General features: G+C 42.1%; 1 protein-coding gene across 1 annotated transcript in view; it reads left to right on the top strand.

The window, feature by feature from the left end:
* ABTB2 (ankyrin repeat and BTB domain containing 2) overlaps positions 1 to 17761 on the top strand; it is a 117612-nt gene that overhangs the window by 80444 nt on the left and 19407 nt on the right. The window lies entirely within an intron of this gene.

The raw sequence follows: 17761 nt of genomic DNA, 5'->3' as shown, positions 1-17761 counted from the left end.
AGGGCACTGATTCACCTAGTGTGACTTGGCAAGGCTGGGCAGTCTTTTATTCTTTTCTGAGCTGTGCTAAATCAGCTGCAAACTCGGCATTGCTCTTTTGTGTGTTTGTGCTGGCTCTCTCGAATATCCTTGTTAGGAGCACAGCAATCCCAGTTTGTTTCCTGCTGGAAAAATCTGTCACAGACCAGGACAGTAACACTGAGCTGTTCTGTGTTTGCTTGTGCTTCAGTTTCCTGTATAAATACATAAATCTATTGAACATTGATGTGAAATTTAGCAAAGAAAGGGATGGCTGTTAGAGCTGCAAACTTGGTAGAACCTTGTTTTGGGAAAATCCAAGAGCCACGTTGATTCAGTGGAAGGAACTGCAGTTGTTCATCCAGAGACCTGACAATCTGCTGTTTATTTTGGCTTTCTGCTGTCTGTGAGCTTTCTGTGTTTCACACTGTGATGGAAAGTGCTGTGAAAATCATAACACTGAAGGGTCTGGAAGGTCTTCAACATGAAGGCAAGCACAGAATTCAGCTCTGAAACCACACCTAATGGGGACTGTCACATGCCATAAAGGGCTTTAAAAACCTTGCTCAGCTTCTGAATGTATCCTGCAGCAAAGTTCATAAGGTATGAAAACAGACACGCTGCAGAAAGGTATTTAAGGCACCCCAGTGAACAAAACCAGTTTAAAGTGGAGTTTATCCATGTTAAACACCTTGGCAGAAGACCTGAGGTGAGAAAGCTAGAGAGTCCTGCTGCAGTAGGGTCAGTGGAGCTACCTCTAGTTTGGCAGAGAGAGGAGCTCTCTGTTTCGGCCTCCAATATGTGAATGGATCCCAATACACTGAAACTCTGGAAAGTTTGTTGTGATGTTGGTTCTGATATCTCCAGATGAAGGTGTTGAAGCAGGAGGAGTAGAGGAGGCAGAATTAGAGAGAAAGCACTCAGGTATCTTAAGCAAAACATTAAAGTGAATGCAGCTGTATAACTGAGCCATGGCCCACTTAGAACCCCAGAATGACCTTATTTGCTGGAGGGACAATAAACCATCTGCTGTTTGGTGTCACATGGGCCATCTGAGGAAGCGTTTTGCAAACACAGAGTGCCACTTGTGCAATATTTTGGCAAAGGAATTAGACCCTGAGGTGAGCGGAAGCTGCTTTGCTCAGTGAGGATACACCTGGGTGCCTGAAGGCTCAGAGCTTTTTGGTGTCATCAGAGCACACCTGTCTGTGCTGCTGCAAAAAAATGGCTCTGCTGGGCAATAAGATATTTTGATTTTCTCTGAAGTCTTAGTCTGTGTTGTGTCAGGGGTCAAACAATGTGTTTTTGGAGCACAAGGAGCAAGCAGACACGTGGCATTCCTCTCTCTGCTCTTTTCCTGCTCTGGGATTTTTCCCATTGCTTATGTCAGGCTGGCTGAGCTTGGGAGCACTCCACAGCCTGAGATCATGTTTGCTGGGATTGTTTGAGATACTGTGATTTGAAAAGAGCCATTCAAAGGTAAATGAAGTTCCTTTCTCCTTTTTCACTTTTCCCAAGTGGAACATAAAGCTTTTGTTTTATTTTTAATGATATGTCAAGGCAAGAATGCTCTCACAGTGATGCTTATCTTGGGGAGTATTTGTCTGCTCCCATAGAGCCCAAATCCAGGTCAATATTATGGTTTCATTTTACAGCTGGGTGGACTTGTCTGCCCTGGGTAAAATGACTTGGCCAGCATAGTGGTCCAGCCTTAAAGCTGGGAATGGACACTGACTGTCCTCATCCTGTCTCTTTTGGGTTATCATGTACCTACAGCATTTATTATAGGAAAGTCAGCATGATCTAATACCCAAGAACAGGCAAAAAAGTTGGATCCTGTTTCCTTGTGTAGCTGATTATCCTCCCCTTCCAACTACCCCTTGAAAAAACTCTGAATTGTGTTTTTCTATTGTTGGTCTGTAGAACATTCTAAAACTAATTCCAGGCTTCTCCATCAGTGCTCATGGATCCAGCCATGTCAGGCCTTTCCCGACTATCCATGTGGCAGCTGTGCCAAGTTCTACATGTTGTCTGAGTTTGCTGGGGCATTATTTTATTCCAAACATCAGTGAGTACAAAACAGTTTGCATCAGCAGAAGCACACAGACTGTACCCATCTGACTCTGTCAGTGAAAATCCAGTAAAACACTAGGGAAATTCCAGAGCTGATGGAGGATTTGTCAGCTGCCAACAACAGTAAAATTTGAGGCTTGCCAATTTGCTGGAAATTCACAGCTCTTCAGCTGGAAAAGCCGTGGACACTGCAAGAAACCAACTGCAGTCACACAGGGGCCACCTTGGGCTATTTGCCACATGCAGGCTCCAGATTTGCTGCTTTTTTGGAGAAGTCTGTTTTGTGATGCGACTGTAAACAAACCTGGGCTCACTCAGTTTCTTCCTTGCCACAGATAATCCTTCAGGAAGGCTGCTGCTTATCCTGCTTGTAGCTGGAAGGCTGCTGCTCATCCTGCTTTCAGCTCAATGCCTGCTCTTACCTATAAGGTTGAAAAATGACCTAAATTTTTTTCTGCTTCCAATAGGAGTCTTCCCATTACATCTGTTACCTCACTTGATCCTTGGATAAACATGCAAATCATATTTTTCAGTAGAGTCAAGCAGGAAAAATGGACTTGTGCCTCCTCCTCCTCTGTGCTACCTTAACTGGGCAGGAGGAAGAAGGAGCTGAACCATCTACTTGGGTTTTCTCTCTGTGGAGTATTTCCAGCAGTGTCAGCTCTGAGACATTATTTATTGGGAAAGGATGAAAAATGCATCTGATTCTGAAGGAAGAAGAAAAGATTGTAGCCCTTTCATACAATTTTTGAGTGCTCTCTGCTCTAATGCTCTGTTCTTCCAATACTTGAGCTCTTGATTTAAATCATCATTGGCTGGAACACTTAATATTTTTTGTCTTGTGGTGTAAAATCTAAACCTACTTCGGCTGGCACAGAAACCAGAGTTGGGCCTAAATTAATTCTTCTGTCAAAATCCCGCCCATGTAGGATTTATTTATTTATTAATTGATTGATTGATTTGCAGTGGTTGATTCAAATAAAGAGCCCCTGTGCTATGGTTATTTCTGAATCTCATCAGATTTCCTAAATTTCATGTTTTGAAAAAGCATTACTTTGCTCTTACTTAGTTCCTATTTACTTGATGGTTTCTAGGTGCATCATTAGGAATAATTAGAGCCTTCAGCTCCTTCCCTTGTGTTTTGCTGCCTTCTTCACCTGTGTCCAGAAAATACCTGGCACAACTAAATGTTCCTTCTGGAATTGCTTGAGACAGGAGTGATTTGGCTACATGGATCAAATTTATACAGCAGTATTAATCCATATTAAAGGGATATTAATATCCCAGTTATTAATGTGAATTGCCTCCAGAAAGCCTTGCTCTGTTGCACGGGCATCCAACTGGCAGAAAAGGAAGGAAAATCAGGAATAACCTGCAGAGCCTGCTACTGAGGGCTGGGTTTGAGCTTGATCACCAACATCACCGAGAGGTATAACTGATTTCAGAACTGGGTAAGGCTTTCCAGGACAAATCTCTTCTCCAGCTGGATGTTTCCAGACTCTCCCTGATCTGTCATGAGCCTTTTTTCCCCCCCTACTCTTTTTAACTACAGGTTTATGAAATTTTATGAAGTGTAATAGCTACATCATTGTCTGTCTTTTAGATTTATCTGTGGCCTAGCCTTTCCTAATTCAAATTTAATGTATTTATGTCTGAATTCTTGTATTTTACAGCCATATCCTATTGTTTCCATGCAGTATCAGGGACAGAACTTGATACACTTAGTTCAGTGAGCTGTGCCTTTGAAAAGGTCTGCAATAAAACAAGTTCTGGGGTCGCTTGTCTGAGAGATCTGACTGTCTTTCCATTCTGTCTGCAGCTGCCTCACCAGACAAAAATAGGTGTATAGGAATAATAAAAGAAAACCCTGATCCAGTTATTTGCCTTGAGAGAGCACAATCATACACTCATATTTAACAGCACTTAAATCCACTCGGAATATCCCTGAAGTCAACGGGGTGATTACAGAAAGATGTGTCAGTGATGAGCATATTCCACTCCCATCCGCATGCAACAGTCCATTGATTTTATTTTTTTTCCCCCAAAAGCTATTTTGATATAAATATACTGATTAAATATAGAGAAACAGAAGCCTTACTTTGAACTGTACCATTGCTTGTGCAGAGGGGACCAAAAAAAAGCAGCTATTTGCTATTGATGAAAAATCAACTTGGTAGATTTATCAGAAGAATAAGAAGGTTATAAACAGATAAGGTTGACTTTCTCCACCAGCACTAAGGAGGGAAGCTGTTACCATGTGTTTTTCAGACTTTGACCAGTTAATGTCTGGTTTAATTGTGTTTTTGAGATGCTCATTCACAGGGAAGATGGAGTGAATGGCCCTATTTTGGAGGCCAATAAGCTGCAATCAACATGTGTCTATTGACTGAAATTAACTGTTCATTGGCAGTGCTGCTCCTGACCATAGACCAGATAATCTGTTTGCTGAGCCTGTACTAAATTGCTGCAATACATTGAATATCTTCCACAGTTTTAAAAATCGAAAACATATTTTAAAAAGAGGAGTCAGTAGCTTTATTTGTCAACATTTTTGATGAGCAACTTTCACCTTCCTGCTGTTTATGGGACATCTCAGTAATATTTAGATAGAAAAAAATGATTTCTTGACAGAGCCCACAAGTGGGACTCCTTCTATATGTGCTCGTGGTATTTTAACTGAAAGACTGAGGAGAGATCCAGGATGAAGTATTTATGGAATATTAAAGGGAATGGAATTACACCAAGTCAGGCTGAAATTGGTAGGTGACAGACACTAGTTATGTTTGCGTTCCTGGAACATTCCTGCCTTTGCCTGGCATCACCTATTTTTACATCTCATAATTTTTTTAATTGTTTATTTCTTTCTAGTTCAAAGATTGCAGAATTGGAATGTGAGAGATGACCTTGGCAGGAGTGAAGGGAGTTAATTGCAAACCCTGAGGATCGAATTCATCCAAGTTGCAACTGCTGTAGCTGGCAGTGCTCTGAATTAGATAATTTTTCCCTTCTCTTTTATGTTTTTTGTATAAACAAACACTGCTCAATTTTATTTTTTTTTTAACTCTGCATATCTCACACCTGGGACAGCCCAGCCTTTCTTCCACATTACTGGCTGTAAGCAATTTGTAGTGTTATTGCTGTGCTTCCAAAGTAGCTCCTATATCTTCTGATCTCACTGTTTTGGAGCAGGGGTGGGGTACAAACACAGATTATTTAAATTCTCTGCAAAACTGCAAGGAGAGGAATCTCTCCGTGTATGAAATGGAGCAGCACAGAGCAGAGTGTGTGGAGAATTAAGACACTGCCAGGCCTGACACATGGGGAAGGCATTACAGGTGAAAAAGAGAATGCACAGTGAAACAAAAATTTGATGATAATGGCTGTTGTGGAGCCATGAGCCAAAAATAGGCTGTCTTGGGACCTTGCTGCTTCATATTCACTGGTTTTCATGGTCTGAGAAGTCTCAGGTATCACAGATGCAGGTGGGACAGGTCACCTGAAAGATTACCCATTTCATGTGGTCCTGGGCGACCTGCTGTAGCTGACCTTGGTTTTGAGCAAGGGGTTTGGACTGAATGATCTGCAGAAGTGCCTTTCTACCTCAGCTTCTGTGGTTCTAATTCCAGTATTTGTCCTTAAAGTTGTTGTACCTCTGTCCTCTTGGTAACTTCCCTCTCATCCACAGGTATCAATACCTTGTTTCCTAAAACTAGTTCTTCACAGACAGTGCAGTGGTTGGTCCTCACCACCTACCTAGAGAAGCATAAGGCATTTGACAGCCTTTGTCCTCCCAGTCACAAAACATTTGTTTGAAAAAAACATTTTCTTCTTTCATAGACATTTTTCCAGTGGTGGGTGGAAATCCCCAGAAAGACTGGCACCGACCTAAGCCATTCCTGCTGGAAGTCCCTGTCTAGATGTTTGGAAAGTGGATGGATGATCTCTGGCTGTCTTGTTTACCAGTGAAGAGATGACAGCCACTGTGTATGTGTGTGCTACCACCCTGCAATTACTGTAACTACAGCTGCAGTAATTACTGTACTGTAAAGATGCCCACGTTGAGCTCTTGGCTTCTACTCTTGAGTTTCCATCTGTGCAGATAAAAAAGAAGGTGTAAGAAAATGAGAGCCTGGCAATTCAGCTTCCTGGAGTCTCAGGGCTGATGCACCCAGGAATCCTCAGTGTCTGCAGGCACCCTGGGCTGTGTGTTGTTCGTTTTTTGCTGTTCATGATGAGAAGAATGAGCAGCAACCCAGCATTAAAAATGAAGGGAAAATAATGCAGGGAAACCTAAAACAAAACTGTTTGAGCATTATAGAAACACAGAAATGAGTAAGACAAGGTCTTCTGGCTTCTTTTTCCGCCTTTTGGACAGTGAGTGCCTATTGAGGACTGACCGAGTCTACATTTCTCTGCTTGATTCTTGTAGGCTTGCCGTCTTTTCCTATGAGCCTGTCTCCATTTTTCCTTAAATAGATCCTTAATTGTCAGTATTGTGGTACCAACATCATGCTTTTGTACTAATATACCTAAAAAGCAGCGACTCCGTGGATGAAAAGTTCTGAGCACATAGCAAAGAACAATGATGGTAGCAAGCCAGCAAGTTTCTCCTTTTTCAGTAATTGCTGTTTCCAATTGAAGTTAATATTGTTTCCTATTGGACTAAATTACAGCCCTTCCCTTGCAGAACTTGCCTGTTTCCTGAGGAAGGAGTTAGCTGGTGCTTTAACAAAGGCCACACTAAATAAATACAATTGTGAGTCTTTGCTGTGCAGCAGCCAGGGCTGGCAGGTTGTTGGGGGCTTTGCTCTTATTGTTCCTGACATCTCTGTAACACAGAGCTGAGAGCAAAGCTCCTCTGAAGAGTAAATGTTTCTGGGTGTAATTTATGATAATAGCAACAATCGTTCTTTTTCTCTGACCTTGTGGAGATTAGAACTAAGCTTTCCCTCAGGTAATCCTAGATTGGTGTGTCTCTGCTTGGTTTCCTTTTTAAAGGAGACCCTGGCAATTTGCAGTTCCCTGTCCCATACCTATGAGTGCCTGTGCTGCCATGACCTTACGGAGCTCAACTGCCCTGTTTTAATCACATGTTTTTACAGTAACTGCTGAAGTGGCTGTTTGAAAAAGCACGTCTGCTCTGCAAGACAAATCCTATTCAAATGAGTTGCATGTCTGAGCTGATTCAGCCCTGGTTCATGGATTCTTCTGGGGCTAAACCACCTGGTGTTGATACCACGGGTGCTGGTCTGACATGTTTGCTGAGAGAGGAGACACCAAGCTGCTGCTGCTGCTGCTGCTTATCTGGGATGATGCTGCTGAAAGGGGCACTCTCAGTCTGGAGCCAAACCTCTGACAACTCGAGTTCCACTGAAGAGTTTGTACCTGGAGGCCTTTCTTCCATGAATTAGAAAGTATATCATAATGGCTAGAGGATAGAAGGGGGAGACAGGAGCTGGAAAGTTTTACTCCTGGAAAACTCTCCGCTACTGTAAGGAATTCAGTTAATGATTCCTCACCCCTTTGGCTTCCTTGAGAAATGGAAAAGATCCTGCCAGAGAAACATGAGGCTCTTCTGAGACAGGTGCTGCAGAACGAGAGACCTTTTCAGTAGGAAAGGATGAGTTGTCCATGATGCATTACTAGAGGATAGTTAATTAGTTGAGAGGAACATGAGCACATTAGCATGAAATTATAACAGGACTAACATAACCTGTATCTTGCTGTAATTGCGTTGCTCCCAGCTGCCAGACTGTGTGATTAAGAGTTCCCTCTGTGCAGCTCTGCACTGTGCCAGGTAGTCAGTGCTCAGTTCCCTGTTGGGGCTGCCAAATTCTTCAGGAAGGATCTCTCTGAAGAGTTGGTGCATTAGAACATCACAGAAACATATGTGCCTTTAAATGACTTTCCATCTGGGTATGCCATTCTTCCTTACACAAGAAGTTACAATAGTTTAATTAACTCACTTTGGGACCACTTTTAGTCTGCTAAACTGTCTGTTTTGAGACACTTAATATGCTTAAGGATAAGTGGCCAAACTGGATTAATCTGAGAGCAAAAGGGCATTTGCCCCAGGACAGTGACGTGGCACAGTTTTGGCTATTTACAGCTTTAGCCACACAGTCAGGGCTCAGAGGTACCTCCTGTGAAGAAAGGCAAGTGAAAACCAATTTATTTCTCAAATAATTTTGGTTTTTTTCAGGTTTTTTTGAGGAAAAAACTCTGGGAAGAAAGATGTTTCCCATGTCTCATCTTTGTTTTTGTGTTTGGAATGCAGAGCACTGGGTGCTGATAGAAAGGTTTATTCAAGCAACAGGTACTGAAGTGTAGAGCATATGAAGATTTTGAGTGAAAATATTTTTCTCAACAAGCTGGAAAAGAATAATTGTGCACATTGTACTTGGCATTAGAACTGATGCACTTTCAGCTTTGTTATTTTAATATCTCAATCATTGCTGCTTCTGTGGTTTTAGATCTGCTTTCTGGCCTCAGGGGGCTGAAAAGAAAAAGAAAATCCTTGTAATTTGATATTATAAACAAAAATTATTATTTTGTCATGCTGGTCATTAGCTGAGGAAGCAGCTGGAGCTTGAAACTCCTCTGTGTTCCTGTGGTAACCACAGTGCTGCACCCTCTGCAATGGTCAGCATGAACCAGGTTGGGCCTGTTGCAAGAACAGGTTTTGGGTGTGGATAAGAAAACTTCACTCTCTTACCTCCCATTAGAATTTTTATCTAATCTGTTAATATAAGGCTATTTAAGTGCGGCTTTTTAGAGAGAGAGATGGGGTAACAGATAACCTTGATATGGAGACTTGTGGGACAGTTGGGTTTTTTCATCTCCCCGGACTGCAGGTGTCCTGGGTATAAACAAACATTGCCGGGTCTTATTCAATCATTTGCCATCCTGGCATAAAATCTGCAACTCTGTTGTTCAGAATACATGAGATGTTAGACGAAACTTATCTACTGAAAGATCTATATATTGAGGTATTTTTATTACTTTAATTATTCTTATTTGAAATTCAGTGAAAGTTCACACACAGGCAAAGCAAGAGACTGCTCAGCAGCACTGCTGGTACTGAAAGCAGACTTAATAGTGGAATTTATGGCATCTACTGAGAAGCACTGCAGCTCCAAACGTTGAAATGTAATGCAGGCATGCTCTAAATTTAGGATATTTGGAAACAGAAGGAATTTGAACTGGGCCAATTAAATCCATCCACCTATCAGAATCCCAGAGTTAAGCTGTTGTGTCTGCCATTCCCAGTGTTATTTAGGTTGTGATACCCATTGATAGGACCATGGAAATCAGGGATAGCAGCATAAAAAGAGTTTGAAGTTGGGAGATTTCACAGTATTAAACACAAAAGGGAAGGATAGGATGATTTCTAGTCTGGCATAAAAGAACTTCATTGCAGTGATAGTTTTCTTTAAACAGGACACTTCTGTTGCTTTTATTTCTCATATCTGTACCTTTACATGGCACTATTTATTTATTTATCTAAGGCAAAATGCAAACATGGATCTAATTATACTTTCTGGTGGAAAACAGAAACAAATCCATTCACCACTGGTAGCAAACAGAACACCTTCTTCATCCTGCACATCAACTCTTCCAATATTTTAAGACAAGAACTAAGGAACAGAAACTCCCTGAAGATTTAGGTGAAATATGCTCATTAAGCAGCTTGCCATTAGGACAGAGTGTTACTTTCTGGAAAAATAATATTTAAGAAATTATTTGATCCAGCAGTGACATTACTTCTCCTTCTGAACTTCCATTGATGACAGATTTGATGTGTCTTACCTGGCACTGGTATAGTTCTGCCTGTTCATCCACAAATGCCACACACTGTGGGCTTGAATGCCTTTTATTCAAGAAAGTGGACTCTTAAATTTTGGCTCTTTTGTGAGACCTTCTGTGATTGTCAGAGAGCAGCCAGAAATTGGGTTGTGTAATTCCACTGTGGGGTGGAGTGGGTACCTGATTTCAGAGCACACATGGCGCAATTGTACCTAAGAGAGCTCCAAAACCCATTCCTGTCATCCGAATGTGCTGGTGCATTCCTTTTGCCTCCATGCTAAATTAGTTTCTGGAATATCTCGGATTGCGGGAATGTGGAAAGCCAAAAGATTACTTAGATTTTAATTAAGGAAGCACTGACATCAGCAAGGGGGTGAGTGACGCCACACTATGTCTGTGCTCGTGGGAGCGTGACATGGCACACAAGTGTACTGTCAATTAAAGTTATTAAAAAAATACAGTTTGATCAACTATTTCTCAGTCCTGAAAAGGAAAGAATCATCTTTTTAACCTTGAAATGTTTTGCCTCTAGATACCAGTATTTTGTGTTTTAAAATTCCTCTTTTGAAACACTAATTAGGTTTTGGCTTATGCTGGGAGGTAAATGGGAAACATTCCCCTATTCATTATGAAAACCCTTTGCTTTGGTGAGAATTGTCTTTTGTTTGACTGAGCAAACTTTTTCAGTTATAATTAATTAAACAGCTTTCAGTTTTCCAGAACTACACAAAAATATTTATCTTTCTGGCTCTTTGTTCGCACAATTGTAACTCAGGAGCTTCAGGCAGTTTTCCTGAGCGTGGCAACGTTCTATGTCAGGATTTTACAACTGGGCCCTGAAAGTGAGTTCAGTGATTGAATCTGGCAGATTGGTCTTGGCTCGAGAATCAGCATATGTTTTTAACATATGCATGTTGGCAAATCAGATTGAAGTCATAACTAAAAGGCCTGTTATCTCAATCCTCCTCGTGCTGTTGAGAATTAAGTAAAATGGGCAAAAAAAATGGGGAAGGAGTCTCAGCAGTGGATAGTGAAGAACCACACTGACCCCTGATAATCTGCTTTGAGAGACCAATGGGGTTTTTTTTTAGTTTGCCAGCAGAGCTGCTGGAATTCACTGTAGGAGTTACCTCTTGGTTTTTCTGCCCACAGGATCAAGGCTAATCCAAGAATAGCAGACACCCCATTCTGGCTCTGTGCCCGTGTTTATCTCTGACTATCACCTAGCATGCTGTTACAAGCTCATTTCTGTCATGCATCTGATTTGGATTCATGTCCTGCTCCAAAATGGACCAGTGTTTTCCTTCGCTGCAGGAATCATCATGCATGGCAAGGTTTTCCGTGGTCAGTCTCCTTGGGGTGGGTCCTGGGTACCAGAACTCCATGTGTTGGACTTGTTGGATCTTGTCTGGGAGGGTGTTTTCTGCTTGCAAAGCAGGGTAGACACCTTTTTGTAAGAGCTGGGAGAGGCTTAATAGATCTGATGTAGATGACCTGGCCAGAGCCACTGTTAGAATCATGGAATCATCATGGAATGGTTTGTGTTGGAAGGGACCTTAAAGACCATCTCATTCAACTCCCCTGCCATGGACAGGGACACCTTCCACTAGATCAGGTTGCTCCAAACCTCATCCAGCCTCAGACACTTCCAGGGATGGGGCAGCCACAGCTTCTCTGGGCAACCTGCGCCAGGGCCTCACCACCCTCGCAGTCAGGAATTTCTTCCCAATATCCAATCTAACCCTGCCCTCTGGCAGTGGGAAGCCATTCCCTGTGTTCTGTCACTTCGGGCCTTCTCCAGCTCTCTTGGAGCTCCTTTAGGCTCTGGAAGGGGCTCTTAAGTTCTCCTGGGATCCTTCTCTTCTCCAGGCTGAACACCCCGAACTCTCCCAGCCTGCCTCCAGAGCAGAGCTGCTGCAGCCCATGGAAGATCTTCGTGGCCTCCTCTGGACTCCCTCCATATCTCTGGAATTGCTCCATGTTAATTGAGGTCAAGGCTGCAGTTAGGTCCAGACTCAGGACAGTTCATCTCCTGAACTGTTTGCAGTAGTTTTCACTTTAATGGAGAGTTTTACGACACCAAGGAGTTGGGAGGAGCAAGAGGAGCAGGAGGTGGCGACTCACAGTGTCCATCAGGGATCAAACGGCTCCGTGTGGGGCTGGGGGGGCAGATGTGAGTCGGTCACATCCTTGACCACATAACTATGACCAGATTGCTGCAGTTAAACTATCATGTGTATCTATATCTGCCTCTGATCATCAAGTATATACAATTTAAGTTGGTTTTAATTATTTTGTATCCCTCTAGAAACCTTCCTCCTGCCACAGCACACAGATGTTACAAACATGTTTTCCTGATGAGACACATGACACATTCCAGAGCAGCACCAGTGCTTGTTTTCAGCCTGAAAATGGAATCTTTTCCCTGTTGTTAAAGTTTGTAAAATGTGATTATAATAAATAAACCACAGACTTGGGGGTCTTTTTTAAGATTCCCATTGAACTCCCTTCATATCTTTTTTTAGTGAGCTCAAATCTAGTTTTGACTTGGTTTTGCATGAAATAAAACCTGTGTGATGCTGCACCTTATTTCTAAGTGTGATTTGCAAAGGATGGAAAAGGTGTTATTTCTGTCTGTGGTTACGAGGAGTGGTAGGAGAGATCAGAGCTGCTGGTTCTAGATTGAAACTATTCTTGTACCATTTTATATTCTCTAAGCAGAGGAAGCTGTGAAGGCAGATTTAGTGGAGAAAGGATCCAAATAAATATAAAATTATCCAGATGGTTTTCATTCCATCAGTGTCTGACTGAAGGATGACTCACTAAACTCATGGCATATCCAAGCCAAGACCTTGGTAACTTGATAATGATCCACTAAAATTTGAGAACTCTTATCTTCTGAGATGGGAGCCAGCCATTGTTTCAAGGGGATTCAGAAGAATACTTTTTGGGTCAGTTGAACGTGATTGAATTTCTTCTTCCTTTTCTGTGAAGATGTGAAAACTGTCTGCTTTAAAAGACGTGGCATGTGTTGAGATGATCCTTGAGTAGGATCCAGCATGGTAAATCCTATCTTTTTTTCTGTAAATGTGGGAAGTTTTAAAATTCTGAAAAATATTTTTAAATCTGTGAGGAATGGCTTGTGACTGACACTGATTGTATTTTGGAGCAAAGATTTTTTGCTTCTTCTAAATCAGCATTTCTGTTGTTGTTTTATTCACATGTAATTACATACTCTGAGATATTATTTTTTTCCGGCTGGCTGAAGAGGGGTTTTAAGATTCCAAATTATAAATATGCCACTGTTTTCCACATAAGCATGACCTGGTTTGGGTTTTGGATACTCTGTTTTGCCTCAAAGTCTTTTCCCTTCTCCAATTAATGAGACTTCACTCTGATTTCTTTTTCACTCTGCTGCCATCCTGGGGATTTTTCCATCTTGGTGCAAAGTCTTAGTGACTTTGAGCTCTCTCATTTTAGGGCAAGGTGGGACTGAGCCATAGAGTTTGGTTCCAGCATGAAACTCAAACATTAGTGTACTGAAAACCTTTCTTTATTTTTTTTTCAATCCCTTGCAAAAACACACACTGATCTTTAAAGATTTGGGGTTCTTTTCTGCAGTAGAATCTATATATTTCCAGTAAATCAAATATTGGGATATACCATGGACTACCCCGCTCTGACCAAAAGTATTCTGATACTTACACGTTTTGTGATGCTAAAGTTTGTGTGTGTTTAAAATGTTAGCAGGGACTTACAGAGCAGCAGTTACAGATGAAGGGAAGACAAAGTTTTCACTCAGAGCATTTAGAAGACCATGGGACAGGCAGGATGGGAGACTGTGCATGTGTGACTCAGGACCTGCTCAGGCTGCCAAGAGTGAGGTGAATTTTGCCATTCTCACCTGCTTCCATTAGGACACTTATTTCTTCCCTGCTTTAGAAGAAGGAGACTTTTGTTTAGAAGAACAAGGTTTTTCTCTCTTGCTGTTGCTGTCACTGTTGGCTCCTGCTTTGTTTTGCTGGAGCAAAACAGGAGGCAATGAAAAACAGCAGAGAAGAGGTGTGGCTGCAGGGAAAATGTCTCCTTCTTGCTTCTTTTTTCCTTCAGGTTGAATGGGGCTTAGAGCACCTGGTCTAGTGGAAGGTGTTCCTGGATTTGGAATGAGATGATCTTTAAGGTTCCTTCCAACCCAAAACTATTCTGTGATTCTTCAGCAATCTAATCACAGGACCCTCCTGGGGACCCAGGGAGGAGGAAGGAATGTGACAGCATGTCTGTCTGTTTTCACCTGAGGTAGCAGATATTCCTCACTTCTGAGAGTGAAGCTCCAAAGCATTCTCCCAGCATTCAGTGCAGAGGAGGGATGACATGATTTTCTGACTCCTCTGGAGCTCTTTCCTTTTTGCATACAATTAACTTCCCTCTGCCAGAAATACCTGGATCCCAGCACTCTTAAAAACCTTCAGAAGAACCCATGGGGGCTGGTTTCCTTGTGATGGATAAATCATAGAACACCAGGTTGGAAGGGACCTCAAGGATCACCTGGTCCAACCTTTTTTGGCAAAAGCAAGTTGACCAAGCATCCTGTCCAGACAAATCTAAAAGTATCCAATATTGAGGAATCCACCACTTCCCTTGGGAAATTGTTCCAGTGGCTGACTGTTCTCATTGTGAAAGGTTTCCTCTTGTGTCCAGTCAGAATCTCCCCAGGAGGAACTGGTACCCAGGAGGTCTGTGATCCCACAGCTTCTCCTCTAGGATGCTGCATGTGATCCCCACATGCCAGTACCTTTTTCCAGGAAAAAGCTAGTATAAAATTGATATAAAATCTCTGCCAAGTGCCGCTTGGCCTCCTTGATTATGTCTAATAAAACAATGTGGTTTAGTTCAAATGAGGGGGAAAAGCCCACAGCGAAGTCCAGCCTTTCTCAGAGCACATCTCACCCAGCTCCAGCCTGATCCCCTTGGGAATGGAGTGGCTGTCCAGTTCTAAATGGAGAGAATTTCAAAGAACCTATGGATGGAATATTGACAGTACATGACAGTAACAGACATCACAGAGTCTGTGTCCCCAGTGAGCTGCTGCTGGAATATGACAGTTTCCCAAGGCTTGGATCACTTCATGTGTGGAATTTAATGAGCTGCCAAATGCTTCTAAATGTCAGAAAGACCAGAGGAAAATGGCACTTTGCAGAATGTGGCACAGACAGGAATGCAGAGACAGAAATTAATTCTTTAGCTTGCAGCATCTCCCAGTTAATTTTCCATGAAGGTTTTTCCCCTTCCCCTCCTACAGTGTTTTTCAGACTGTGAAATCATCAGTGATTCCCTGGAGGCAGATGGATGCCCAGGTTAAAGGCCACAGGGATGAGAATTGTGTTTTATTTTCTAAAAAAATGAATAATTGCATTTATTTTCTTAGTGCAATGTGACCCAGTGTGGGTGTTTTATCCAGTATTTCTTCTTTCTGCTTCGATCTTTTGATAATGCTGCTTAGCTGGTGAAGTGTCAGTGAGCAAAGATAAAGCTGTTCCCATAGTATGGAGAAAGGAAATAGCTGGAGAAAAGGGTGGAGGGAGGAATAGAAAGCCCATCCTCAAGCTAGAAATTTGGGAGCGAAGTAAAGTTTTTACAGCAAAATAGCAATTGGAGTCATTATTGTCACCCCTGATAGAATAATGGATAATAAAGAATGAATTATCCAACTTGCACAGCAATGCCAGTGGTGGGGTTTGGAAAATCAGAAGAGCATCCTTCCTGACACTGCCTTTTGCAATCCAAAGCCTGTTTCCCTTTGGACACAGGGTAACCAGGCAGTCTGAGCTGTCACTTTTAAAGCTTTTGGAAAAATCTGTTGAGATTAAAAAAGAAACAACAAAAAAATCCTTTCTCTTTCCCATTCCTCCCCAAGCAGGTTTTCCACATTCAAATGGCTTGTTTGGAAGCCATTTATAACCCTGGCACATGTGGATTTTTTTACAGAATGGAAATTTAGGTGTTATTTCTGGTGCAGACTGCGTGGTATTTGCTGTTGGCTTGACCAGTGCCATGAGTAACAGTTCCCAAAGTATGATGAGGGCTGGATCCACATGGTTCTCTGTCCAGCAGTGTTCCCATCACTGGGAGTGTCAAGGAAGCTGGGATGTGGCCTAAATCTTTATCTAGCATAAAAATTGGCAGATATAATTGCTTGGAAGATGAGCTTTTCCAGTGCTCCTGAGCTTTTCACCCCATCTAACTTTAATTTAATTCTGTATTTAATTCTGGTTCTTTTAGCCTCCCTTGCCTACCTCTCTGTCCTCTACAGAGCTTGAATCCCATACTAGGGACTCTCAGAGTACATAGAAAGTACAAATAATTTTGGCTCCTCCCTTAAGGACCTGAATTTGCAAAGTGTAAATGCCTCTTTTGCAGGCCTGATAAGGGTGGACGTTCTCTGGAATAGGCTGTTGAAAGGCAGCTCCCAAATGCCTATTGACAATTGCTGCTCTTCCCTTAGGGAAGTCATTCAGCTCTGAATTGGCTGGGCTGGAGAGATTCATCCCATCCCATTCTTTTCAGAGGAGCTACTGGGTGATTTTCAAAGTGATAAATGTAGCAACCCTGATATTCCCATTCTTTGACATCAAATAGATGGGTAACAACAGTCCTGTTAAAAATACCTTTGTCTTGGCAATCCAGGGTGGATCAGGTGCTTAAAACACCTTTGATTTTGTAGATACTGCTTCTCCATTCAGAAGAAGAGAAGGAGAAGAAGGGAAAAACACTGGATATGCTTGCGAAGTGACAATGGCAGCATTTTAGGGTGTGCATTGCAACTGGGAAAACGGAAAGAGCACATATTTTACAGAGTGGAGTTACTCCACCCTCAAGGGTGTTCAAAGTCATAACAAAAGGAGTTCTGCTTACAAATCCCATTATGGATAAATGGTTTCTAACGGGATCGGTGCTGCTCACTCTTACTGCTCTCACATGAGAGTGCACATGTACACACACAGACCTTTGAAAATGCCTTTCATGGCTTCAGCTGCTTTCATTAATGCCCAAATCACTTCATATTTCCTCATCTGTATCTTTTTTCTCTCTGAACTTTGTAAAGAAATCGGTACTTTCTCCCCTATTTTCTTTTGAATGCTTAAATGGAAAAAAGCCTTTTTTGCTTTCACACCGTTAATAAAGTCATTACTGTAAATGGGAGAGCTGGCACTTCCAAGCCTTCCACCGGGGTGGCAGGTATCCTTGGGGAAAAATCAAGCAAATAATAGATCGGTCTGGCTGTTTATTGAGAGGGTGGATGAGATATGTTGTGTATGAGAGTATTATGGTACCTATATATTAATGTGTAGTCTCAGTATTGTGCTCGTTCTTCTTGTAGGAATGAGGGGGCCTCATCACCAGTGCTGTTGTTATTACCTTATTTATATCCCTTTATTGCCTTGAAAGCCTTCACATGGAGTCAAACCTCCCTGCTCCACCGGTTTTGCTGTGCTCTAGAGGGTCAGGTGGGCAAAAATGGAGGCCTGAGAAATGTAGGATGTGAAAAGCTATTAGGTAGTGGTAATGTAAAGCTTAATGGAGGTAGGACTGAATTAGCCTAGTTTAACTGAAGTTTCAAACCATCAAGGATATTTTTCATGTTCCTGGTGGTGGAGCAGCCTGTACATATGGATTATTTAGAACGGACACAATTGTTATATAAACTGCTTGCTGAGGTGAGAACCCCTCTGATTCAAAGCAAAGCACTGTGGAGGGGCCTGACCTGTAGCTAAGAACAGCAGAAGGATGTCCCTTCTGTTCAGGCTCAGTACAAAATGAGACCACCATGGCCCTATTTTTGGTAAGAAGCTACTCAGATGACCAA

Source organism: Corapipo altera, unplaced genomic scaffold (genome assembly GCF_003945725.1).
Source record: "Corapipo altera isolate COAL_440 unplaced genomic scaffold, ASM394572v1 114, whole genome shotgun sequence".
In the NCBI taxonomy this organism is placed as follows: Eukaryota; Metazoa; Chordata; class Aves; order Passeriformes; family Pipridae; genus Corapipo; species Corapipo altera.
The sequence above is the reverse complement of the archived record's forward strand: the minus strand, read 5'-3'. Positions and strand labels throughout refer to the sequence as shown.